This window comes from Giraffa tippelskirchi, chromosome 6 (assembly GCF_054371585.1).
Source record: "Giraffa tippelskirchi isolate mGirTip1 chromosome 6, T2T-mGirTip1v1.2.pri, whole genome shotgun sequence".
Lineage (NCBI taxonomy): Eukaryota > Metazoa > Chordata > Mammalia > Artiodactyla > Giraffidae > Giraffa > Giraffa tippelskirchi.
Window position 1 is genome coordinate 41,429,880 of NC_137280.1, and position 26,087 is coordinate 41,455,966.

At 44.2% G+C, this 26,087-nt stretch overlaps 1 protein-coding gene and 1 long non-coding RNA gene across 40 annotated transcripts in view; one reads left to right on the forward strand and one right to left on the reverse strand.

The window, feature by feature from the left end:
* STAU2 (staufen double-stranded RNA binding protein 2) overlaps window positions 1-26,087 on the forward strand; it is a 333,314-nt gene that overhangs the window by 297,826 nt on the left and 9,401 nt on the right. The gene's annotated exons all lie outside the window — the stretch shown is intronic.
* Window positions 7,692-12,299, reverse strand: LOC145510440 (uncharacterized). Its single transcript, XR_014057017.1, has 2 exons — window positions 12,154-12,299; window positions 7,692-9,376 (listed from the first exon to the last, which is right to left on the reverse strand). It is a non-coding gene; the product is annotated as an uncharacterized LOC145510440 (long non-coding RNA).

The window sequence follows — 26,087 nt, forward strand, 5'->3', positions numbered from 1 at the left end:
TATCTTTTTCAATCTGTCTCCCAGAATAATGGAAATAAAAACAAAAATAAACAAAGGGAACCTACTTAAACTAAAAAGCTTTCATACAGCAAAGGAAACAATAAACAAAATGAAACAACAACCCACAGAGTGGGAGAAAATGTTTGTAAATGACGTGACAGATGAGGGATTAGTCTCCAAAATTTACAAATAATTTATGATGCTTAACAGCATAAAAACAACCCGCTCAAAAATTGAGCAGAAGACCTAAAGAGACATTTCTCCAAAGAAGCATACAAACGGCCAATAGACACATGAATGGGTGTTCAACATCGCTAATTATTAGAGAAATGCAAATCAAAACTACTGTGAGATATCACCTCACACCAGCCAAGATGGCCATCATCAAAAAATCCACAAACCATAAATGCTGGAGAGAGTGTGGCGAGAAGGGAAATGGTGGAAATGTAAATCGGTACAGCCACTATGGAGAACAGTCTGAAGAGTCCTTAAAAAAATAAAAATAGAACTACCGTATGACCCTGCAATCCCTCTCCTGGGCATATATCCAGAGAAAAACATGACCCCAAAAGATACATGCACCCTGCAATGTTCACTGCAGCACTGTCTACAGTAGCCAAGACATGGAAGCAACCGAAATGTCCATCAACAGAGGACTGGGTAAAGAAGGTGTGGTACATCTGTGCAATGTAATATTACTGAGCCATTAAAAAAGAATGAAATAATGCCATTTGTAGCCACATGGATGAACCTAAAGAGTGTCATTTGGAGTGAAGTTAAGTCAGACAGAGAAGGAGAAATTTAGTATGACATCCCTTAAATGGGGAATCTAAAGTGAAATAATACAAATGAACTTACTTACAAAACAGAAACAGACTCACAGACTTCCATGAGGTGGGGAAGGATGGGGGGAAGGGATAGTTAGGGAGTTTGGGATGGATGGGTACACACTGCTATATTTAAAATGGATAACCAACAAGTATCTACTGTATAGCACATGGAAATCTGCTCCATGTTACGTGGCAGCCTAGATAAGAAGGGAGTTCAAGGGAGAATGGATAAAGTATATGAATGGCAGAACTCCTTCGCTGTTTACCTAAAACTATCACAACATTGTTTATCAACTATACCTCAGTACAAAATAAAAAGTTTAAAAATTAAAAAGTCAAGGAACTTTGATTTGGCTGATACCTTCAGATACCAAGCCTCAGTTTCTCATCCATCTATCCATCCAATATTTGTTGAACATCCACTATATTTCAGGTTTTGTGTTAGGACTAGAGAGATAAATGGGCTTCCCTGGTGGCTCAGACGGTAAAGAACCTGCCTGCAATGTCGGAGACCCGGGTTTGATCCCTGGGTCAGGAAGATCCCGTGGAAAAGGGCATGGCAACCCACTCTAGTATTCTTGCCTGGAGAATTCCATGAACAGAGGCTACAGTCCATGAGGTCGCAAGAGTCAGACAGGACTGGGTGATGGACACTTTCATTTTCAGAGATAAATACAACACACCTCTTGACCTTCAGTAACTGGTGGCCTGGTGGTACAGAGCTGTGTAGCCTTGCATATCATGGGTGTGATAAAATCTGTAATGGATACATGGGCAAAACATTCTGGAACACAAAAAGCAGGAACACCTCATTCTTAGGGAATGTGGGGAGTGTTTTAGGGAGGAAATGATGGTTTTGCTGAATCTTTAATACATAATGAGTAGTGGTTTTTCATGGGGAGGCAGGTGGGGAAGGGCCTTCTAGGCAGAGAAAGTAGCCCAAGAAAAGCCTTGGAGCAGTGCTGAGCCTGTCTCGGGGCTATGACAACCCTCTTCTGTCCCTGCCCTGATTTGTGGCTGCCTCAGAGCCCATTGGTTTTCCCAGGTGACACTGGTAGTATAGAACCCGCCTGCCAATACAGGAGACTTAAGAGACGTGGGTTCCATCCCTGGGTCAGGAAGATCTCCTGGAGGAGGAAATGGCAACCCACTCCAGTATTCTTGCCTGGGAAATCCAATGGACAGAAGAGCCTGGTGGGCTACAGTCCATGGGGACGCAAAGAGTCGGACACAACTGAAGCAACTTAGTATGCACACAGAGCCCACTGGGAATGTTTCCCACACCCTTCTCAGGTCAAGGAAGATCTGGTCAGAGACCTCAGAGTCCGCTGTGGCTGGTGTGAGCCTTCTGGGGACATTGGCCTTTGACTGGAGGTCCAGACTCCTGGACCTTCCACCTTGGCCACAGAGCTCAAGAGAGAAGGAGTTTGACCTGAGGCCAAAGATCTTAAATTCTCCAAATCCTCAAGGCCTTTCCTTTCTGAACCTTTTCAGGAGGAATGTCCCTGCCATTAGGTGACAGGGAGTCCCAGCCCCAGCCTAAGCGGAGCAGGCCGGAGGCTCCCAGTCCTGCACCTTGGTACAGAGAGATGGGATCCAGATGGCCCCTCTGCTTGCAGCAAGGCATGTGTTTAGTGGGTTTGCACATGAGAGAATTCCAGTGTCATGCTACAAACACTGAATAGGATGACCTGGCTAAGTATTTCCATCTCTGTTCGAGGATGAATCCTATCTTTAAACATAAGCTGGCTTGGAAGAACTGCCCAAACCACTCCCCTTCTAGCCTGGGGGGGGACTGTCCTCTCCACCAAAGTATTCTGCCTGCTTCACAGGCACCCACCCACCAGCACCAACAATGACCAACCTGTGCATCCACAGCTCTCATTGCTGTCATTGTTCCCTAGGGAGCACATTCTCACTGTCAGCCTTATTGTAAAGTCACCAAAGCAGTCTCCTGTGGGTATGTGCCTACAGGCCATCCATCTAGAACTTCTACAACCAAGCTGAGATGATACTGAGTTGCCTTTGAATGAATGTCCTCATTAGTCTTTTCCTGGTCTCTTATCTTCTCTCTTTAAAAATACTTAAATGGCAAACACCATTCAAATGTAGGATTTCATCATGGACTGTTATTATTTTTTTTAATGAGATCAGACACTGGAAATAAAGGCCCTGAATTTCATACCCACCACTATTACACTGACCATGTCATGCTACTTTATAATATCTTTCAATAAATGACTTCATTTCATTTATAACAATTTAAAGTCTATAAATTAGGACTTCCCTGTAGCTCACAGGGCTTCCCTGTTGGCTCAGATGGTAAAGAATCTGCCTGCAATGTGGGAGACTTGGGTTCGATCCCTGAATTAGGAAGATCTCCTGGAGAATGGAATGGCTACCCACTCCAGTATTCTAGCCTGGAGAATTCCATGGGTAGAGGAGCTGACAGGCTACAGTCCATGAGGTGGCAAAGAATCAGACACTACTGAGCAACTTTCACTTACACATAAACAGAAGAACAGAAAAGTGAAGTGAAAGTCGGTCAGTCATGTCCAACTCTTTGCCACCCCATGGACTGTAGCCTGTCAGCTCCTTTGACCATGGAATTCTCGAGGCCAGAATACTGAAGGGGGCAGCCATTCCCTTCTCCAGGGGATCTTCCCAATCCAGGGATCAAACCCAGGTCTCCCACATTGCACGCAGATTTGCTTTACCAGCTGAGCCACAAGGGAAGCCCAGGGATACTCGAGTGGGTAGCCTATACCTTCTCCAGCATATCTTCCCACCCCAGGAATTGAACCGGGGTCTCCTGCATTGCAGGTGGATTCTTTACCAGCTAAGCTACCAGGGAAGCCCAAAGAACAGAGAAGGGAATGGCAACCCACTCTGAGTATTCTTGTCTAGAGAATCCCATGGACAGAGTAGCCTGGTGGGCTACAGTCCGTGGGGTCACAAAGAGTTGGACACGACTGAGTGACTGACACTACTACAAAGTCTATATAACAGTCATATTATTTGGATTTGGAATAACTTTCAAAGTATTATTTCACATTTTAGTATAGAAATTAAAGCTTTGAAACATAGATAGCTATTTAGGTTCAGTATGTGTTAGAGGGGAAAAATCCCATCTCTAAATTGACAGAATTGAAGTTGAGTTTTTTGTTGTGGAGTATTTTTACTTTTGTTATGTTGAAAGAAGAGAGTGGATGAGTATATGGTACTATTGGGAAAGGGGCCCCAAGTTCCCATTCCTGTGTATCCTGATCTTCATTTTCCTTCTCTGTGGCCACCACTGCATTAGGGTTTAGAATAATATTCCTTAATACAGGTGCAAACAAACGTCACATGAAGAAGTCTTTTAAGTTCATTTCTATGGTCACATTATCAAGAAGCACACATAGAAAGCATAAGGAGTATAAGGAGAAAAGGGAATCCTTGTGTACTGTGGAAGGGAATGTAAACTGGTGCAACCACTGTGGAAAACAATATGGAGGCTTCTCAAAAAATTAAAGTAGAACTACCGTATGATCCAGGAAATTTACTCCTGGGTATTTATCCAAGGAAAACAAAATCAGAAAAGATACTTGCACTCCCATCTATGTTCTCTGCAGCATGATTTACAATAGCCAAAATATGGAACCAACCTGTGTCCATTGACAAATAGAGAAAATGTGATGTGTGTGTATATGTGTGTGTGTGTGTGTATGTGTGTTAGTTGCTCAGTCATGTCTGAATCTTTGCGATCCCATGGACTGTAGCCCACCAGGCTCCTCTGTCCACGGGGATTCTCCAGGCAAGAATACTGGAGTGGATAGACATTTCCTTCTCCAGGGTATCTTCCCCACCTAAGGATTGAACCTGGGTCTCCTGCACTGCAGGCAGAGTCTTTACTGTCTGAACCACAGAGAAACCCATATATACATACATATATATATATATATATATATATATATATAAAGAGAGAGAGAGAGAAGAATCCTATTCAGCCATGAAAAGGAGAACCTGCCATTGGTGACAACATGGATGGATTTTGGGGGCATTTTGTTAAGTGAAAGACAAGTTCTGTATGATCTCATTTGTGTGTGGAATTAAACAAACAAACCAAAAACCCAGACTCATAGGTAAAGAGAACAGATTGGCGGTTCCCAGGAAGGGGTAAGAGCAGAGAGAGACAGGGGCAAAATGGGTTAAAGAAAAAAGCATAGGTAAATATGTGAGTTGAAGGTAGATCCACTTAGCATTTTTTTTTTAATTAGGTCATATCTGCAAATGAAATGGGCAAACAGACAATCCAAGATGAAATCTTATTCTTTAGGGTCCTGTGAATTGTGAATCTGTCCAGTGGGTGTAATATCCCAGTTACTGTTTAATGTTTCGGCCTGTGTAGTAAAACGCAACTTTATGAATGTGTGGCATTTGAAAAACGAACATGCAGCGTAAAGTGCAGAATTTGTAGCTGCTAATTTGGACGGGCAAACAGGATACCTGTTTTACAGCTTGCTCTACTGAGAAACAAATTTAATGACCTCCATTTTATAGAGAATTTATTTATTATGGATAACTCGTTTTTAAATAGTTTAATATTCTGGGTCTGTTTTTTCCCCCTAAGGAACATATTTAGAATCAGATGGTCTTAAGTGAAAGGAAGATACATTCCGCAGAAGCGCCTTTTGTTTTCTGGCCGTGCAGAGGTGCCCTGACCGAAGGCACCCAGCTCTGCCCTCTGGAGCACAGTGGTCATTGGGGAAAGTCATTTGTTTGGGAGACGGGCACCCCAACGGGGAGAGTAGCCCAGCTGCTCTGAGCCGCACCTAGGACATTTGACTTTAAAAAGAAAAAAAAAAAGACATGCCTAATCAATATCTTTGTGTCTTTTAGAAAGAGATGTTGTGTTACCAAAGCAGAGTTTATATTTCTCTTGAGTATAAAATGAAAAATAAAATCGACCTACCCTAAGAATTCGTTGCCTACTAGAGAACAAACAAACAAAAAACCTCTCTCTCCTTCTGATTTCTAAGAAGAGCTATCCATTTTCAAACTAGTTTACCTACTCTGGCCTCAAAACACTCAGGCTATGACAAGCTTCTGTGCCAGTTTTCATCAGCTTGCTTTGGGTAGCGAAGTGCCTCTCAGTTTTTCCCAGATAGCACTCTTAATCTAAAGAATATGTTTCTTGAATATATTTCCATCTTAGGTGTAGAGGCAGAGTAAAGTGACATGAATACTGAGCACAGAAATGGGAGCACATGTTTATACATGTATTTATACAGCAAATGATAGCTTTTGCATTCTTGTTCAGGTTCAAATATTTGGGGAAAATAACTGCCAGTAAGTGTTCATGAATGTACAATATGTTATATGCTATTACAGGTGAATTTTGCCTCTGTGGAAATAAGCTTTCCCTTTTACAATAATTGCTAACCTCTAAGAGAAAAAAATCACTGTCTTTTTTTTTTTTAACTTCTGTGTTTTGTAATCACATCATTTTAAAGGTGAGATACTAAGATTACATTTTTGCTAAGAAACCTGCAGCTTCCAGTCTTATCTCTAAGAATTATTCCTGCTCTTTTGCAATGTTTCCTTAAAGACACCAGGTTTGAGTCATTTACTAACCACAGACACAAAATGCATTAGGTTTTAACAGCAGATCTAAATTAAAAACTCAGTAACTTGGAACAAATGGACCCTTTAGCTCATTTCCAAGCTAAAATCCTGGTTACATTTTATTGTTTCTAAACCTTTCTTACTGCAAACCATCAATCCACCAGCTTCCTTCTGGCTCATTTGAGCTTTGAACTGTACCTTTACGGTGCTATAAATTAGCATGTGGGATGCACTGTAATTGGCATTCATTTCTTCCCAGTTGAAGTTGTCTGTCTTTGAAGACATCTTTACGACACTTCGAATTCACTCCGAAAAGTAATACCCGACGAAAAGATGTCAAACGTAAATTTAAAAAACATGTTTTGGCTTTTATCTCAAGATGGAAAATAAAAGTAGTCAGAGCTCTGTGATCCAGAACTCACTTTCTAAGACTTTAGTCCCATTGTTTTGGGCAGAGACGTCTTTGGCAGCAGGAAGTAGAAAGAAGGGCACAGTCTCACCCACCTGAAGACAACGAGTCATTTTAAAGATATGGTTACAGGGGGAAATGGTCAGGGCCATAAAATTGTCAATGAAATGCACTCTCATCAGGGCTTTCCGTGGGAGGCGCGGCAGGAAAAAGCCAAAAGGCTCCGTGGAGGGGGCCAGAGGCTCCTCACCGCCCTGCCAGGGTGGGGCAAGCAAGTGTCAATCCCTCTGTCCTCAGTCACAGAGGGGCTGTCGCCATGGGGCAGGACAGAGGTGAGAGGAGAAGCAAGGGATACTTGGGGAGGGGGCGTTCCTGAGGGGGAAAGCCCACACTGCTGTCCTGTGATCCTGAAACCCCAGACAGCCAGCCTTCTGGATGAGCAGGGAGCTGTGCATCCACCGCGCACCTGTCCATCAGTATGACCGCCTGGACTCTGGCCTGGGCGCATTCCCTGCCCCTGGCCCCTGGTTTCCACCACTAGCCCAGCCCTTCTCCACACTGCATCCTGCAGCAGCCCAACCTCCAAGGGGAATTTGTTTTCCAAGCTTTAAAACCAAATTACTGGGAGGGTAAGAGAAAACCCAAGCCTCTAGTCCTTGGGCAGCTTGCCACCAAACTCCTTGAACTCCAGCCCTGAGTTTTTGTGTCCCTTTGAAATAGACACGATTTGGGTTGAACCTGTACTTCCTAGCATCTGGAGCAGAGGAGGAAGAATATACTATTTTTAAAAGGAACTTTCTGGAAAGTGTACAAAACCCGATAATTAAAAAAATAAAGCCAAGCCCTCAGCTGCACAAACAGCCCTTGTTCTCTTCCAGCGAAGGTCTGTCAGGAGTGCCCACCTTCCTCTCCCTGAGAAGAGCAATTAAGGAGACCAGGAAGCATTGCTGGGTTGGGTCTGTTTTCTAGTAAAGCCTTTTCAATCACCTCCTTTGATGTAGCGGAGGGTGGGAGGGGAGTCCAACCAACCTGCTCCATGCCTCCAGCCCAGTTTGGAGGCTCTGGGTTAGAAGAGCGTTTTCTCTCTCTTAACTTATTTTTGTGCATCAGAGTGTACACATCTGTCTTTATACCCAGCCGATTTTCTGGCCCCAAACAAGTTCTCTGTGAGTTTCTCCAACCGAGCTCAGTGGGATCTCTGTCAGCTGCAAGATTTATGTCATCTTGTTTGGTCCTGAGAACTGATCCTTCAGCTTTTCACATCTGGATTTAATTGGAAAGACATTAAGTGCACTGGAAAAGCATATTTTAGGGCAGCTCTTTATAGACACCCCTATTAAAGGGGCTGACGGCTGTAGGTTCAAGTGCGATGAACACAGACAACATCTCAAAAGTAGAAAGCCCGGAATTAGGAAGGAGTGGCTAGGAAGAAGAGCACCCTGTTCAAGGATTCCATTTACCCTGTTGCTCTCGGAAAGAAATGCAGCAAGATGCCCACCAACTTCATGCCTAGCCCAGCAGCATGGGGCACCAGCTCATGGACCACTGGGCATTTTGATATTTTCACGGAAGGTTCCTCCCCGGTTTGGTCTGCACGTCCTATGCACTGGCAATTGGACGTGTCATACACAGATGTTTCAGAAGGTGGTTGGCAACTGCAGAAGCCATCACCATCTTGCTCCTGTCCTCTCACCAGGTGGCAATAGAGTCCCCAGGCTACTACACCCTGCGGTGTCTCCATACACAATAGAAGCCTCTGGTCCACTTGAAGCACAGAATGAACACTCACTGACTGGTGTGAGTTTGGCAAAGTCCCTTACCACGTTTGGCGCACACTGGTAGGTTTTAAATAAATACATCCAGGGCTGAAGGCAGAGGCGACCTGATGATGATCAGTGTTTTACAAAAGGTCTCTCCATTTTCAGATTTGTGGTTTGTGTGCAAAAGGATAATAAAGAACTCAGATCAGTTGTCATCAGGGGAACACAGATATCTTTCTCATCATGATCTGTGTTATGTTTGGAGGCTCTGAACTTGCTAGTTGCTCAGAAGCTGCTTTAATTCTCTGAAGTCCTGGCTCCCAAACACCTAATTATTAGAGGGTAAAATGCGCATTTAGTTTCCTCTCTTTGGACTCTGCTTCATCATAACTGTGGCCTTGGTTAAGCAAGGGTTTATAATGTGTTTTGAGCCATGGAATCTATTGGCAGAGGGCTTCCCTGGTGGCTCAGTGGTAAAGAATCCTCCTGTAATGCAGAAGGCTCGGGTTCGATCCCTGGATTGGGAAGATCCCTTGCAGAAGGAAATGGCAACCCACTCCAGTATTTTTGCCCGGAGAATCCCATAGACAGAGAAGCCTGGTGGGCTACAGTCCATGGGGTTGAAAAAGAGTTGTATACGACTGAGGGTGGTTGGCAGTCTGAAACGTCTGTGTATGACACCTCTAAACACCAATGCAACTGAACAACAACAACTCTGTTGGTTATCTGGTGAAACCTGCAGACCTTTGCACAGGATACTGTGAACTTACCTAAAATTAAAATACATAAGATTTAAAAAATTATATTAAAATCAATTATCAGATATTCAATTATTAAAAGAATAAAGCTGTGCTATAGCAATAAACCTGTTTATTTGCACACTGACTGACTAGATCTTGCAGTGGGTCTGATAACCATACATCTAATATAATTCATGGAATTCTCCAGACAAGAAACTGGAGTAGATTGCCATTTCCAAGATTTTCCAGGGACTCTTCCTGACCCAGGGATCGAACCCAGGTCTCCTGCATTGCAGGCAGATTCTTTACCATTTGAGCCACCAGGAAAGCTCAATATTTTGCTTAAAGAAGTGCTAAGTTTCTGTTAGATGTTAATATGCATAACTTAATCTCTCCCCTGTCTAAATTCATAAAGTCCCTAAATCCATGAGCCCAAAGTTAAACCCCTGGTCTGGTGGACAGTGTCTAAGCAGCAGCCCTGGGCTGCGACTTTGTTCCGCTCAGCCCCTGGCCTCCAAGAACCTCAGACCATCGTTTGGCCCTGGGTCTGCGCTGAGTGACCTGGCAAGTGTTCTGGCCTCTGTCCGCCTCTGACCCTCTCTGCAGCCCCGCTGGGAAGGTGTTGCTGTCTTTGATGATGGCAGAAGGGGCCCGGCAGTCAGATCAGAGCGGGCACCCAGCTGGGTGCTTCTTCACCCAGGGGATAGCAATGGACACCCCGGAAAGGCCTCTCTGCACCTGAACCATTTTTCCCTTGGCTGAGCCACTTGGCCCAGCTGGACATGGAACAACAGACTGGGTTCCAAATTGGTAAAGGAGTATGTCAAGGCTGTATATTGTCACCCTGCTTATTTGACTTATATGCAGAGTATATCATTCAAAATGCTGGGCTGGATGAAGCACAAGCTGGAATCAAGATGGCCAGGAGAAATATCAATAACTTCAGATATGCAGATGACACCACACTTATGGCAGAAAGCGAAGAACTAAAGAGCCTCTTGATGAAAGGGAAAGAGGAGAGTGAAAAAGTTGGCTTAAAACTCAACATTCATAAAACTAAGATCATGGCATTTGGTCCCATCACTTCATGGCAAATAGATGGGGAAACAATGGAAACAGTGAGAGATTTTATTTTGGGGGGCTCCAAAATCACTGCAGATAGTGACTGCAGCCATGAAATTAAAAGATGCTTGCTCCTTGGAAGAAAAGCTATGACCAACCTAGACAGCATATTAAAAAGCAAAGACATTACTTTGCCAACAAAGGTCCATCTAGTCAAAGCCATGGTTTTTCCAGTAGTCTTGTATGGATGTGAGAGTTGGACTGTAAAGAAAGCTGAGCACTGAAGAATTGATGCTTTTGAACTGTGGTGTTGGACAAGACTCTTGAGAGTCCCTTGGACTGCAAGGAGATCCAACCAGTCCATCCTAAAGGAAATCAGTCCGGAATACTCATTGGAAGGACTGACGTTGAAGCTGCAACTCCAATACTTTGGCCACCTGATGCGAAAAGATTTGAAAAGACCCTGATGCTGGGAAAGATTGAAGGCGGGAGGAGAAGGGGACAACAGAGGATGAGATGGTTGGATGGCATCACTGACTCAATGACATGAGTTTGAGTAAGCTCCGGGAGTTGATGATGGCCAGGGAAGCCTGGCATGCTGCAGTCCATGGGGTCACAAAGAGTCGGACACGACTGAGCAACTGAACTGAACTGAGCCGCTTGGGCCCAAACAGAGTGAAAGTGGTCTAACCATGGTTACAAGTGCTGTTGGTAGAAGAAGAGCTGAAGAAGGATCGAGTCAGGAAGAAAAAGCTTGATCCACTCTGCTGCTTCCTGACTGCATTCCCTGCCGTGGCCACTGTCCAGCTGCAGATGCGGGGCTCTTTCAGAAACGCAAACCTGAGTGTGTCCCTGTCTTGGTGAACATCTGTGTAGCCCAAGTCCCTGCTCCTTCAAATGACACAGAGGCCCTTGTTAGAGACTGGGCTCTTTCTTCTCAAAATGCATATATTGAAGCCCCATACAGTGAAGTACGGCAGAATGTGACTCCTTTAAAGAGATGATTAAGTTATAAATGAAATGGGGCTGAGAATGGTTTAGTCACTTAGTTGTATCTGACTCTTTGCGACCCCATGAACTGTAGCCTGCCAGGCTCCTCTGTCCATGGAATTTCCCAGGCAAGAATACTGGAGGGGGTTGCCATTTCCTCCTCTAGGGGATCTTCTTGGCCCAGGGATCAATCCCATGTCTCCTACATTGGCAGGCAAGTTCTTTACCACTATTCCACCTGTGAAGCCCATAATCCAATCTGACTGGTGTCCTTATGAAAAGAGGAGATTAGGACACAGAGAGAGACCCAGGGAGGCATGTGCACCAAGGAAAATCCATGTGAGGATGCAGGAACAAGGCATCTGTCTGCAAGCCTTGCTGCAGGGTGAATGACCCTGCTGACACCTTGATCTCGGACTTTCCCCTCCAGAGTCATGAGAGAGTATATTTCTATTGTTTAAGGCACCCAGTCTGTCAGTCTGTGGTGTTTTGTTACGCAGCCCAGCAAACTAATACAGCCTCACTCTCTGGCTTCCTGTGAGGACAGGCCCAGTGTCCCCTTGCTGCTTGGGAACACTGGTGCCTCGTCCTTCACAAGGCACCCAGGCACGCTGCTTCTCACCCAAGTGTCTCTGCCTGGATGCCTTTCTTTACAAAAGCTCAGGCTGCACCTCACTCAAGAAGTTCCTCCCCTCCCCCAGCACCCTGCTGGCCCAGACTGCATACATCATCACGTTTGTGTTCGTGCTCCCTACCCGCCCAGGGCATCCCACGAGTAGGCTTGTCTGTCCTTCATCTCTGTGTTCCCAGAGCCTGGCCCAGGGTCTGGCACTCAGCTTGCTGTAAGTATCCGATGAACAAATACATGTAGCCATCCCTCCAGCTGGACTGTACTCACTCTGTCCTACTCCAGGATAATCTGGGTTCAAGGCCGGGGTGGGCTGTTCACCAGCTTTGTGACCTCAGAAGAGTCCATGACCGCCTTGAGATACAAGTTTCTGACCAAACCATGGGCACAGGTCCCAGTCAGTGTTTCTCAGCCTTTCTAAGGTCTGTGTCTCCTGTTGGCAAATGTGTTTAAAAAAATTCAAAAGAGAATTTTTCTCCAGATGATCTCTCCCTAATGATCCCTGATCTGTGAATTTTAGCCAAGATGATTTTTGCCAACCTATCCTTTCTCTAGTTAAAATTCAGTGATGCCTACAACTGAGAGAGAACTGAGTTTACACTAGATTTGTTTTAGAGTTTTGCCCTGGGGTCCTCCTTGGGAAGATTCCATCCCTTGACAGCTAGGCTGCTGCTGCTGCTGCTAAGTCGCTTCAGTCGTGTCTGACTCTGTGCGACCCCATGGACTGCAGCCTACCAGGCTCCTCCATCCATGGATTTTCCAGGCAAGAGTACTGGAGTGGGGTGCCATTGCCTTCTCCAGACAGCTAGGCTAGTCCAGTGTAAATTTCAAGTGGAATCACGCTGGGGATGGGTCTGTGATGGGAACAAGAAAGAGGGAGGTAATGGCTGAGAGGGCCAGTCATTCCCCAGACCAAGCAGGGTGCATGCTTCTTAGGACTGTTGTTAACCAGTGGATCCTTTGGTGAATGTTGGTCAATGTGGCACTAGTGGTAAAGAACCTGCCTGCCAGTGCAGGAGATGTAAGAGATGTGGGTGCAATCCCCAGGTCGGGAAGATTTCCTGGAGGAGGGCATGGCAACCCACTCCAGTATTCTTGCCTGGAGAATCCCATAGACTAGCCCAGCAGGCCCCTCTGTCCATGGGATTGCACAGAGTCAGACATGACTGAAGTGACTGAGCATGCACACACTGTTACTTCTGGCAACTAAGGATGGGAGAAGCCAGCTTGCTCTCTCTGTTTAACCATGCTGTCCGGTGGTGTGTTAAAATAAAAGCAATTATTAGACCAAATTCTCCCAAACACACAATGTGTTTTTTAATAAACAAATGCAAACATTTTTATCCAGCCTATTCTTTTAAATGCAGGGAACCCTGACCCTAGCCTCAGGTGCCCCAGCAGGTTCAAACTAGAGCAGATGTATCAGTGTCCAATCAGCAAGAACTGCCAAGCCTACAGGTGGGTCAGGGAACCACATTCCCAAAGAAAGGGGGTGCCCCTTGATGACAGAGCTCCAGAGCTCAAGAGAATTTCTCAAGAGAAGGAATGAGGCTGCTGGGCTTGCAAATCCTTATTCTTCAGTAATGCAGAGGAGGAGGGCCCATCTAATTTTAAACCACCTATCTAGAGTACCACTAAAGCAAGCTTCAGAAGCAGCAGCATAGCGATTCCATTTGAGGAAAAAACAGAATTCACATATATATATGTCTTAAGTATTAGTCGCTAAGTCGTGTCCGACTCTTTGTGACCCCATGGACTGTAGCCTACCAGTCTCCTCTGTTCATGGGATTCTGCAGGCAGGAATACTGGAGTGGGTTGCCATTCCCTTCTTCAGGGGATCTTCTGGACCCAGGGATGGAACCTGGGTCTCCTGCGTTGCAGGCAGATTCCTTACCGTCTGAGCCACAAGGGAAACAGCATGTATATGTGTAAGGATATACCAAACAAAATACCTGGAAAAATTCACACCAAACTATTAATTAGCAGTTACTTCTAGTGTGTGGGCTTGTAGTTGATCGAAGAGTAAGACAATAGGGCGGGCTTTTCCTTGACATTTAAGTATTTTTCAAATGAGGACTATCTAAGTATTTTTACAATGAGGACTATTTTTAAATTAGAAATACTAATTTTACAAACATTACAGTCCAAATTTTGTTTTTAATTTTTATTGCAAAATAAGTATAGATTCACAGGAAGTTGCAAAGATAGTACAAAAAAGCCCTGTATACTCTGTACTCAGTTTCCCCCAATTTTATTTATTATTTATTTTCCATTTTATTTATCTATAGTATAATATCCAAACCAAGATATTGACACTGGCTTGTTGTTGTTTAGTTGCTAAGTCGTGTGCTACTCTTTTGCAACCCCATGGATATAGCCTGCCAGGCTCCTCTGTCCATGGGATTTTCTCAGGCAAGAATACTGGAGTGCGTTGCCATTTCCTGCTCCAGGGGATCTTCCCAACCCGGGGATCAAACCCGCAACTCCTCCATTGGCAGGCGAATTCTTGACTGCTGAGCCACCAAGGAAACCAACTGACACTGGACCACGTCTGTAATGTAGGTCTATGGCCAGTTTATCACATACAGAGACTCATGTAACCACGACCACGATCAAGACACAGAACTCTTTGATCATCACAGAGATCTCCCTAGTGCTAATCCTTTTGTGGTCTCACTCTGTACCCACTCCTCCTCCCACCATTATCACTCACTAATCCTTGGCAAGACTTTTGTCATTTTAAGAATGCTATATAAATGGAATCATACAGTATGTGACCTTTTGGGACTGACTTTTTTTCACTCAGCCCAATACCCTTGCAATCCATCCAAGTTGTTGTATGTACCAACAGTTCATTCCTGTATATTGCTGAGTAGTATTCCATGGTGTGGATGTACCACAGTTTAATAATTCATCTATTGTGGGGGTTTGGGGATTTTTTTTTTTCACTAATACAGATAAAACTGCTTTGAACACTTGTGTACAAGCTATTGATGTGGACATAAATTTTCTCTTCTCTGGGACAAATGTCCCAAAATATGATTGCTAGGCTGTATAGTAAGTTTATGTTGTATTTTTTTAGAAAACTGGAAAACTATTTTCCAGAGTGGCTGACCCATTTCATAGTCCCATCACAAATTTATAATAATAGATTCAGTTTCTCTGAATTCTCTCCTTCATTTGGAATTGTCACAAATGTTTGTTTTCACTGTTTTAATAGGTTTGTAATGATATCATAGTCTTAACAGCTAGTAATGTTAAGCATCTTTTCACTTGTTTATTTGCCATTTGTAAATCCTCTTTGGTGAACCTTCTCTTCATGTCCTTTGTCCATCTTCTAATTGGATTGTTATACACTTTATATATTCTAGATACCAGTCCTCTGTCAGTCACATGGGGGCTGTTACTACTTTGTGTGAAACCAAATGGAGACAGAATAACATTCTATAAATTTATAACGTTATATAGTCCTACTTATTCACCTATCACTTCTGGCTTCTTTCTCAGTTAATAAGGAAGTCAGGTTTATCCTTGGTAAAGATTTCTTAATAGACTTTATTTTTAAAATGTATTTATTTATCTGGCTGCACTGGGATCTAGTTCCCTGGCCAGGGATTGAACCCAGGCCTCCTGAATTGGGAGCGCAGAGTCTTAGCCACTGGACCACCAGTAAAGTCCCCCTGATAAATATTTTGTTTCCATTTTTAGTCCCAAACTTTGGGTTCACAAGAAACCCTCTACCCTATCCTTTGTCATTCAGGAACCCAACAGCTCCCTCTCACAATGAAGCACCTCCTAAGAGACATAGGGTCCCTGGGAAGGCTTTTTGCATGAAGACACATTAAGAATTAACAGACTAAGTGCCCCTTGCCCACTGTTGGCATGTGGTCCCTTTGCCCTCTGGAAATATGTTCACAGAGAGGCCATTCTGAGGAAGGGAGAAAGACCTGGGTGTTTCTTGGCAATATTCACGCATAGATCACCAGTGTTACATCTCCAGGTTGCCATGTTCTGTGAACCAGGCAGCCCACGTCCCCTGACTACAAGTGAGCCTTAATTCTATGCCATCGCTGGTGCTGTAGCTACTAAACACCACCCAGCTCTGCCCGATTCTAGAGACTACAATTTTAGCTCGAGGAGATAGGCATGCAGATACCTCAGCAAATGAGTGCGATGACATGGTACCACTTGTGAGTACTAATTGAGACTAATTGCTCACCACACCTGCTTCCTCTTTTCCTCAGCTCACGGCCAGACTTAGTTACCCAACCTGGAGTTGGGTGGAGTCACGGAGTTCGGTATGGTCATGTCACTGGGTTCCGCAGCACGAGGGCTTTGAGATCTCTTTCATAAAATCTTCCTAAGTGCTAGCTTCCGTTTTATTTTCTCTTCCACTGGCTGAATGGAGAGGACCATAATGCAAGCCTAGAGGAGGGTGGAGTCACAAGAGGGAAGGGGTCTAGGACCTCGATTGATCAGGGTCCACTGTCCAGCAATGTGCAATAGGTCTTTCCATAAGCATTGAGTTTCTAGGGGTGACTGTTCAGCAGTTTACTTTGAGTGATACAGGGCATAGAAGTCACCAGTCACTATTCTTTTCCAAATATAGAGGAAGCTTCATAGAGGAGGTTCCCTTGGGGCTCATTCCGTTGCCTCTCAGATACTATATGTGTGTGCATGCTCAGTTTCTTCAGTCGTGTCTGACTCTTCACGACCCAATGGACTGTAGCCCAGCAGGCTCCTCCATCCATGGGGTTGCCCAGGCAAGAATACTGGAGTGGGTTGCCATGCCCTCCTCCAGGGGATCTTCCCCACCCAGGGATCATTCCTGCATCTCCTGCAGCTCAAGCACTGCAGGCGAATTCTTTAGCACTGAGCCACCGGGAAGACTTTCAGATACTATAAATACTGCTTATTTTCACAGATCAGGGTATTGCCAGGTTGCTTTTCATGTTTGACTCATTCCTGAATTGTCCTCTTTTGTACGATCACTTTACCCTTATTTGGCTAACAATACTAGTTCTGCAAAGCCCTAAAGTTGAGTGCTATCAAATTCCAAATAGCTTATTGCTTTTAGCACCCTTCTCACTTTCAGTAAATTCTTCTAGCCTTTTGATAACTTAATTCCTATCCTTTCCACATATTTATCCAAAAGGCAGCTTTTAAATTCTGGACCCACTCTTCCTCCTGGCCTTTCATACTACCAGATGCTAGAGGAAAAACATCCCCAATATGCCTACAATCTATTTCAATATATAATTCTATCCAACTGAATGTCAGGCATTTCTAAAGAATGCTGTTGGTTGATATAAGGTCCCTTGCCCATGTTAAGGTTTTGATTTGAAACTGCGTTTTGGAATGCCTCATGTTATATTTTCCCCCAATTTATAAATCTATCACATATTTTCTCTCCAATTTATCTTGCCTCCTTAAAAGATTAACCATTAAGAATGGAGTCTGACATGATATCTTTAGAAAGCAAAAGAAGAAAAATATTCTGCTTTTGAAAGGGAATGTACCCTCGGGCAAAAAAAAAAATTTCTCTGTCTCTTAATACACATTGGGAACTGCCAGTTGTCATGCTGACAGCTTAAGATGGATTAGGATTCCATCACTGATCATCACATAAATTTTTATACTTATAACCTTACATATTTATCTGCAGCCAAACAATTAGGAAAAAAAAAACAAAACAAAATCTCTGTTTGGATATATTAGAATGTCAACCCTCAGAGTACTAGCTTGAAACAACTTACAAGAATTTGGCAGACCTAAACTGCACCCCCAAAGGTATACTAAATTACTTCTCATTTGAGTGTGGAGGCAGGGAAAGGGGACCATTTGTGATCATAATTATTTATAAATCTCTTTGTTTGATTATATTGTCTTAATGAAGATGTTTTTAAGAAACCAGGATACTACTTTTTCCTTTGAGATGGCTATTTAATTATAAACCTTAACAATTACTTTTAATGGAGTTTCTAAAAATGACCAAACCAAGTGTGATATTGTTAGTTATGTGCTTCTTTCAGTGGCACCTAGAGAAAGAAGATAGAAGTTTACTTCTTGAACTTGACGGTGACAACATTTCTCTTAGCTTAAGAAAACGAAGACTTTCTAGAGAAAAAAAAAACCTAAAATTAATTCCAAGAAAGTTTCTTACAATGTTGTAATAATGTAAATGGCATAAAATAAGTCCACAATGTATGAGAACACCCACCTTGGGGATCTATCATGATACTTAATTCCTTCATTTGAAAGACCAACATGTAGGAGCTACTTACTTCAGCTGAATAACCAGCCTTTAAACATCAAATGAATGCTTACTTCTGGATTTCAATCAGTGGAGGAAGTGAGCTACTCCTTAATTTCCATAGGGAACTTCTGAGAATTAATAAAACTATACTGTATATACAGGATTTCCCTGGTAGCTCATACGGTAAAGAATCTGCCTGCAATGCAGGAGACCACAGCAATCCCTGGGTTGGGAAGATACCCTGGAGAATGAAATGGCAACCCACTCCAGTATTCTTGCCTGGAAAATCCCATGGACAGAGAAGCCTAGCGGGCTACAGTCCATGGGGTTGCAAAGAGTTGGGCGTGACTGAGCAACTAACACTTTTACTTTCACTTTACAGTATATATGAGGTAGCTAGATATTCTTGAACTTGGTCACTGTTTTCAGCCATTCATTCAGTCATTCATTAATTCAACTAATAAAGTGAAAGCCACTCAGTCACGTCTGACTCTTTGCAACCCATGGACTACACAGTCCATGGAATTCTCCAGGCCAGAATACTGGTGAGGGTAGCCCTTCCCTTCTCCAAGGGATCTTTCCAATCCAGGGATCAAACTCAGGTCTCTTGCATTGCAGGAGGATTCTTTACCAGCTGAGCCACAAGAGAAGACCAAGAATACTGGAGTGGATAACCTATCCCTTCTCCATCAGATCTTCCCAACCCAGGAATCAAAATGGGATCTTCTGCATTGCAGGCGATTTTTTACCTGCTGAGCTACTAGGGAAGCCCTATTCAGCTAATAAGTATTTATTAAATGAGTGTCTATTTTAGGTGTGGGGCACTTAGCAATGAACAAAACAGACAAATCTCTGCCCTCACGGAACTTACATTCTAATGGGGATGTGGGCAATAATCGAGGAAATGGTTAAATAGATACATAAAATTTTAGGGCCAGTAAGCACTAAAAATTAGGCAGTGTAAGAAGACACTAGAACACCAGGCTAAGCATGGGATGTGTTGCTCCTATAGGGTCACTGGTCTCAAGGGATGACAATTGAGCAGAAAACTGGCTGAAATGAGGGACAGGGCCCTGTGGAGACCAGAAAGAAGGGCCCCAGGTCTAGGGAGAAGCATGTGAAGGTCCATGGGACAGCACTGAACTCGAGGTACTCTACAAAGAGCAGAGGGGCTGGTGTGGCTGGAGCTCTGGGATTTGGAAGAGTGTGGTGATGAGGCTGCTGAGACTGAGCTGTAGATGTAGGTCATGGAGGGCGTCGGGCCCAAGTCAGAAATTGGGATTTTGTTCTAAAGAGCAGCTAGAACATTTACATTTCACATCTATCTTTCCAGATATGTTCTCAATTCCCACCCAAAGCCCATAGCTCAGAAGAGCATAAGAGGAAGTAAGGGATTGGATCAAAGAGGCAGCCCATATCCTCAGAGCCTGCACTCAGACCCTCTCTCTCACGGGGCTCCATGCTCTTGGTCTGGCTCATGCCATTCCTTTCTTCCACTTCTTACACAAGACCTACTGGCATATTTTTTAAAAATAATTTTTTATTATTTTTTGGCTGCACCAAGAGGCGTGTGGGATCTTTGATCCCCAATCTGAGATTGAACTCGTGCCCTCTGCAGTAGAAGCCCAGAGTCCTAACCACTGGCCCACCAGGGAAGTCCCTCAGGCCATTTCTTGAGCGCACAAATGGTGCATCCTATCACTCACTGGATTGACAGGTGGTACAATATAATAGTTAAGAATTGTGGCTCCAGAGCCAAACCATCTGTGTCCAGATTTCAGATCCATCAAGATCAAGTCCTGTTGATCTTGCGTAAATTTCTTCATCTCTGTCTCTGCATCCTCCTCTTAAATTGGAGATGACAGTCAAGGCTCCTTGTCGCAACCGTGAAGATAAATGAGTTAGGGATGGAAAGTTCTTAGCGCAAAGTGAGTGTCATGAACATGAGATGTCATTTAAGGGTTGAGAGTTTTACTTGCCCAAAGTCCTGTTATGGTTGCCAGTTGGTGGAGCAGGTCAATAAAACCACATTGCTGCTCTGCTTCCCAGCAGTGAGGAGGGAGCTGGAGGTGGTACCAGTTAGGGATTTTTCCCCATGAGGGTCAGTTGTTGCACATTTTCCATGCAGCACAGTGTGTGGCTGACAGCCCCAGGACACACCCATCAATTCACCCCTATAATAGTATGGCTACTCTGTCTTCTAAATTGGGACATTGAGGAAGGAAAAAGGAAAGACACTTTCTCACAGGACCCATAGTGAAGCTCAGGCCCAAACTCAGTGCTCCCCTGCAAACCACAATCATCACAGGTGACAAAGCTCTACCCATCACCTTTCCAACTACCACCTCACTCTGCAGCTGTGAGGCGTTCTTCACCTGACTTAGAGCATCAGAGAGCCTGAGACGCGAATGGCCTCACAGCCACCTGCTCCAGAGATGGGTACCACCCAGTCCTTCCTCAGGGTCCAGCTTGCTCTCCGCGGACACAAGGTTCCTTCCTGTTTGGAGACCAAATCCCTTTGCCTATGGCTTCCACCCCTCGGGCTTGGCTCAGCTTTTCCAGGACACGGCGCCCCCCTGGTCTATACCACAGCTTGGAATATCGCCCAGGACTCTGATCGTGTCCCAAAGCCCTACTTCCCTCCCAGCCCCTGTGCGCAAGCAGCCTCCCCTGCCAGTATCACCCTCCGCCCACCGTTTGCCTCCCCGAAGGAGTTCTTCTCACCCTGCGTCTCACCGCAAATGTGGCCTCTCCACGACACCGTCTTCTCGAGGCAGACCCGGGTGCCCTTCTCGGGGCTGTTGTTGTAGGTGCTGTCTCGACAGCATCACCTGTCGGCCTGGTGTGGTCTGTGTGCTTTTCTTCCTGCTGGAAGACATGCTGAGAACAGACAGGGACCCTGTATGTGGAGCTGAGTTTTCCTGATGCCCAGTGTGGTTCCCCGTTCTCAATGACCCTGTTTTCTTTTCTATTTTTTTTTTTTAATATTTATTTATCTTTATTTACTTGACTGTGCTGGGTCTTAATTGCGGCATGTGGAATCTTCAGTGGTAGCGCGTGGGATTTTTTTCTCTGACCAGGATTAAACCCGGGTCCTTTGCATTGAAAGCACGGAGTCTTAGTCACTGGACCACCATGGACGTCCCTTTAACTTATTTTTTATTGACGAATAGTTGATTTACAATGTTGTATTTATTTCTGCTGTAGAGCAAAGTGATTCAGTTATACACATATCTACATTCTTTTTCATATTCTGTTCCATTATGGTTTATCACAGGATGTTGAATATAGTTCCTTGCGCTATACAATAGGACCTTGTTTTTTTATCCATCCTATATATATCAGTTTACATCTACTAATCCCAAACTTCCAATCCAACCCTCTCCCACCCCTGACCCCCTTGGCAACTACCAATCTATTGTCTATATATCTCTGATTCTATTTCTGTTTCATAGATAGGTTTATTTGTGCCATATTTTAGATTCCACATATGAATGATACCATATGGTATTTGTCTTTCTCTTTCTGACTTACTTCACTTAGCATGATAATCTCTAGTGCAATCATGTTGCTGAAAATGGCATTATTTTGTTCCTTTTATGGCTGAGTGCTATTCCGTCATATATAAGTACCACATCTTTATCCATTCATCTGTCAATGAACATTTAGGTTGTTTCCATGTCTTGGTTATTGTAAATAGTGCTGCTATGAACACTGGAGTGCAAGTAACTTTTTGAATTGTAGTTTTGTCCAGATAGATGCCCAGGAATAGAATTTATGGATCATATGGTAATTCTTCTTTTAGTTTTTTGAGGAACCTCCATACTGTTTTCCATAGTGGCTGTATCAATTTACATTTCCACGAACAGTGTAGGAAGGTTTCCTTTTCTCCACACTTTCTCCAGCATTTGTTATTTGTAGGCTTTTTCATGAATGGTCATTCTGACAGGTGTAAGGTGATACCTCATAGCACCACTGACTCTGTTGACTGAATGATGGTACCCAGTTGTGAATCAGACAGACGAGGCCCCTCCCTCTGGGAAATAATGACAGGCTGTGACAAGTGTTATGAGGATAATGAACATGGTTGTGTGATTTGCTGGGGGTGGTCAGGCCTTCCTGGTCTGAGATCTGACTGTTGACAGGCAGCTGGTCCTGAGGAGGGAGTGGCTGGAGGGACTGGCCATTGTGAGTGCCTGAGGCCGGGGGGAGTTTGTCAAAGTCAGGAAACAGAAAGGAGGCCAGCACAGAATGGAAGGAGTGAAGGGAGAGCGGTTGCATGGGCCCCAAGGGCAGAGGGAGGTCCTGGAAGGATTTAGGTGACTTGATCTTAGTGACCTGATCCTAGGGTGAAGTCTGCTTTGAGAAGAGTCCTTTGGCTCTTGCCTGAGGAGGGCTGCCACTCAGCTGACCCCTCTTCTCAGACCCCCAAGCCAGAGAGACTCAGGCAGGCCCTCTGCCTTCTTGTCAGGCCCAGCACCAGCCTGGTCCTGGGAAGGAACCTGGCGGCAGAGTTCACACCTCAGTGTGACTTCAGTCCCCCTGTTAAAGGCACGGTGGTGTGAAACAACACAGGTGGATGATCTGACACTTCTGTAGTCAGAAGTCAGTCATGGTTCACAGGGCTGAAATCCAGAGTCAGGAGGGCTGTGTTCCTCTCTGGAGGCTCAGGGGGGAGAGTGTTTCCTTGCTTTTTCCAGCTTCTGTAAGCTTCCCGCATTCCCTGCTTCCTGGCCCCTTCCTCCATAGTCAGAGCCAATATGTCACAGCCCTCCGACCCCTCTTCCATCATTATGTCTCTCTCTGACAGGAGGTGGGACAGGTTCTCTAATTTTGAGGGCGTGTTGGATTAGATTGAACTCACCAGAGAATCCAGACTAATCTCCCCATCTCCAAGCCCTCAGTTTATCCTGTCTGCAAAATCCCTTGAAAACTGTTATTCACAGGTCTCTGGAACAAGAACTCAGACATCTTTGGGAGGCATTATTCTGCTGCCATGGAATGCCTAGATCCTAAAAGGTCAATCAAATACAACTGGTGAACAGTTGGAATATAGATTCAAAAACCAACTTTAAAATACATTATTGAAGTTATCAGGGAAATTTTAACATGACCCAGGTATTTAGATGATAGAAAGGGTTTATTGTTAGCTTGCTTAGGTCTAATCATGGCACATGGAAAACAAGGCTCTGAGAGATATAGTCGCTTGCATGAAGACACACAGCTGGTCTGCAGTGGAGCTGGCATTTTCTTCCTTTTTTTTGGCCGTGCTTCGAGGCATGTGCAATCTTAGTTCCCTGAAAGGGACTGAACCCATGCTCCCTGCAATGGAAGCATGGAGTCTTAACCACTGGCCCACCAGGGAAGTCCCATGGAGCTGGCATTTGAATCTAGGCCCAACAGACTCCAAGTGCCATGCCCTTTCACTTCCTTGTCCAGGCAACCAGAGGAGTGTATTCATTTTCTCCTGCTGCTATAAAAAACGAACAGGCTTAGTGACTCAATTCAGTTCAGTCGCTCAGTCATGTCTGACTCTGCGACCCCAGGGACTGCAGCACGCCAGGCTTCCCTGTCCATCACCAACTCCCGGAGCCTACCATGTCAATCTTATGTCAAACTCATGTCAATCGTGTAGGTGATGCCATTCAACCATCTCATCCTCTGTCATCCCCTTCTCCTCCTGCCTTCAATTGTTCCCAGCATAAGGGTCTTTTCAAATGAGTTAGTTCTTCGCATCAGGTGGCCAAAGTATTGGAGTTTCAGCTTCAGTATCAGTCCTTCCAATGAATATTCAGGACTGATTTCCTTTAGGATAGACTCAGCACAACACAAATATATTTTCTTCAAGTTCTTAGAACTCAGACAGGAGCCTCATGTCTCACTGAGCTGAAATCAAGATATCTGCAGTTCCTTTTTGAGGCTCTAGTATCTCCTTGCCTTTTCTAGTTTCTAGAGGCCACCCACTTTCCTTGGTTTGCGTCCCCCTTCCTCCACCTTCAAACTAAGAACGTTGCATTTCGTTGACCATATTTTCCTGTCCACATCTTTCTTTCTTACCAAAGCCAGGAAAGGGTCTGTGATTTTAAGCACTTGTGTGATTAAATTAGGGCCTGGGTGGTGCTAGTGGTAAAGAACCCACCTGCCAATGCAGGAGACATAAGAGACGTGGATTCGATTCCTGGGTCGGGAAGGTCCTCTGGAGGAGCACATGACAACCCCCTCCAGTATTCTTGCCTGGAGAATCCCATGGACAGAGGAGCCTGGTGGGCTACAGTCCATAGGGTCGCAAAGAAGTGACTTGACACGTGATTAGATTGGACCCACTTGGATTATCCAGGATAACCTCTCCATCTCAATGTTCATACCTCAGTCTCATCTGCAAAATCACTTTTACCATGTGAGGCAGTATATTCAGCTTCTGGGGGGTAGGATGGACACCTTTGGGAGGATTATCCTGCCAAGCTCAGAGATAGATGCTGCCACCATTCAGGGACGCTTGCCTTTGTGCCCAACACATGTTTCCATAAACGCCATTACAAAGGGGACTTTTCGTTGAAGCAAAAATAGAGACAACACACGAATTTAAAATGAATGCTATTGGTAAAACAGACACAGCGTGATTGGACAACGAGGACATGATGAGGGCGCCACTCAAGCTCGTTCTAAGTGTGCTGAAAACACTCCTCTTAGCACAGCTAATCCTTTTTCAAATTCGACTCTGTATTATTGTCAAGGCTGGCAGCTACGTGGATTAACCAACAGTCAGAGCCTGATCACTGAAATAAAGATGATGCCTAAGTCTATAGTTTAAGTGTCCCATTTTATACTAATTCCCCAAATTCTCAAGCCAAAATTCCTATTCTTTGCCTTAGGAGATGGTCTAAAATGTGCATGTCTTTTGACCACCCCCACCTCTTTTTTTTCCCCACAATGAGTAGTCTTCACCTTAGCCAACATCCCTTTGTTACAACAGTAAGAGCTTTTTTTTTTTCCATAAAATACCAATTTTATGAAAATTACCCGGACCAACAGGATTGTGTAAGCACAAATGAAAGTGGAGACGATAGTGAAATTGTTAGAAAGCAGAGCAGCAACTGTTTTAATTTTAAAGCTCAATATAATCCTACTTTTATTTCTTAAGTCCAACCACTGATTCATCTGAAATGTAATACAGACTGAGGCTCTATCATAGTGTGATAAAATTTAGAAATAACGATGTTCTCTTTGGGGTTTCTCTTATTTTACATAAAGAGAGACTTGGCATTTTGTTACAGACTTTTCAAAGTAAGAAAATGATAACTTAGAAACATTAAAATTCACATTCTTTGGGCAGTAAGGCTTCAAACCTACCGGAGAAAAGACCTTCTGGTTTTTTCAGTCTTTTAAGTGATTTCACAGAGTTGATCTCAAAGATTATTGGGATGAGAAGTGAGGGGAGTCCTGGGACTTCCCTGGCGATCCCATGGATAGACTTATTTTAGTGTAGGGGGTGTGGGTTCGATCCCTGCTTGGCAAGCTAAAATCCCATGTATCTTGCAGCCAAAAAACCAAAATAGAAAACAGAAACAACATTGTAACAAATAAAGTAGAGACTTTAAAAATGATCCACATTAAAAAAAAAAAAAAGTGAGGGGAGTCCTCAGCTGCAGTTGAAGATGTTTGTAATTTGAAGCCTATGATTTTCTCATTAAAGGAGACTGATTTAATGAGCTGCATATAGGTCCATTTGTGTGCATTCTGAAATGAGTCCAGCAGTTAGATCTATTCCCAGGAAGAGTTCCATATGAGCAAGCACTTTAAGGGGG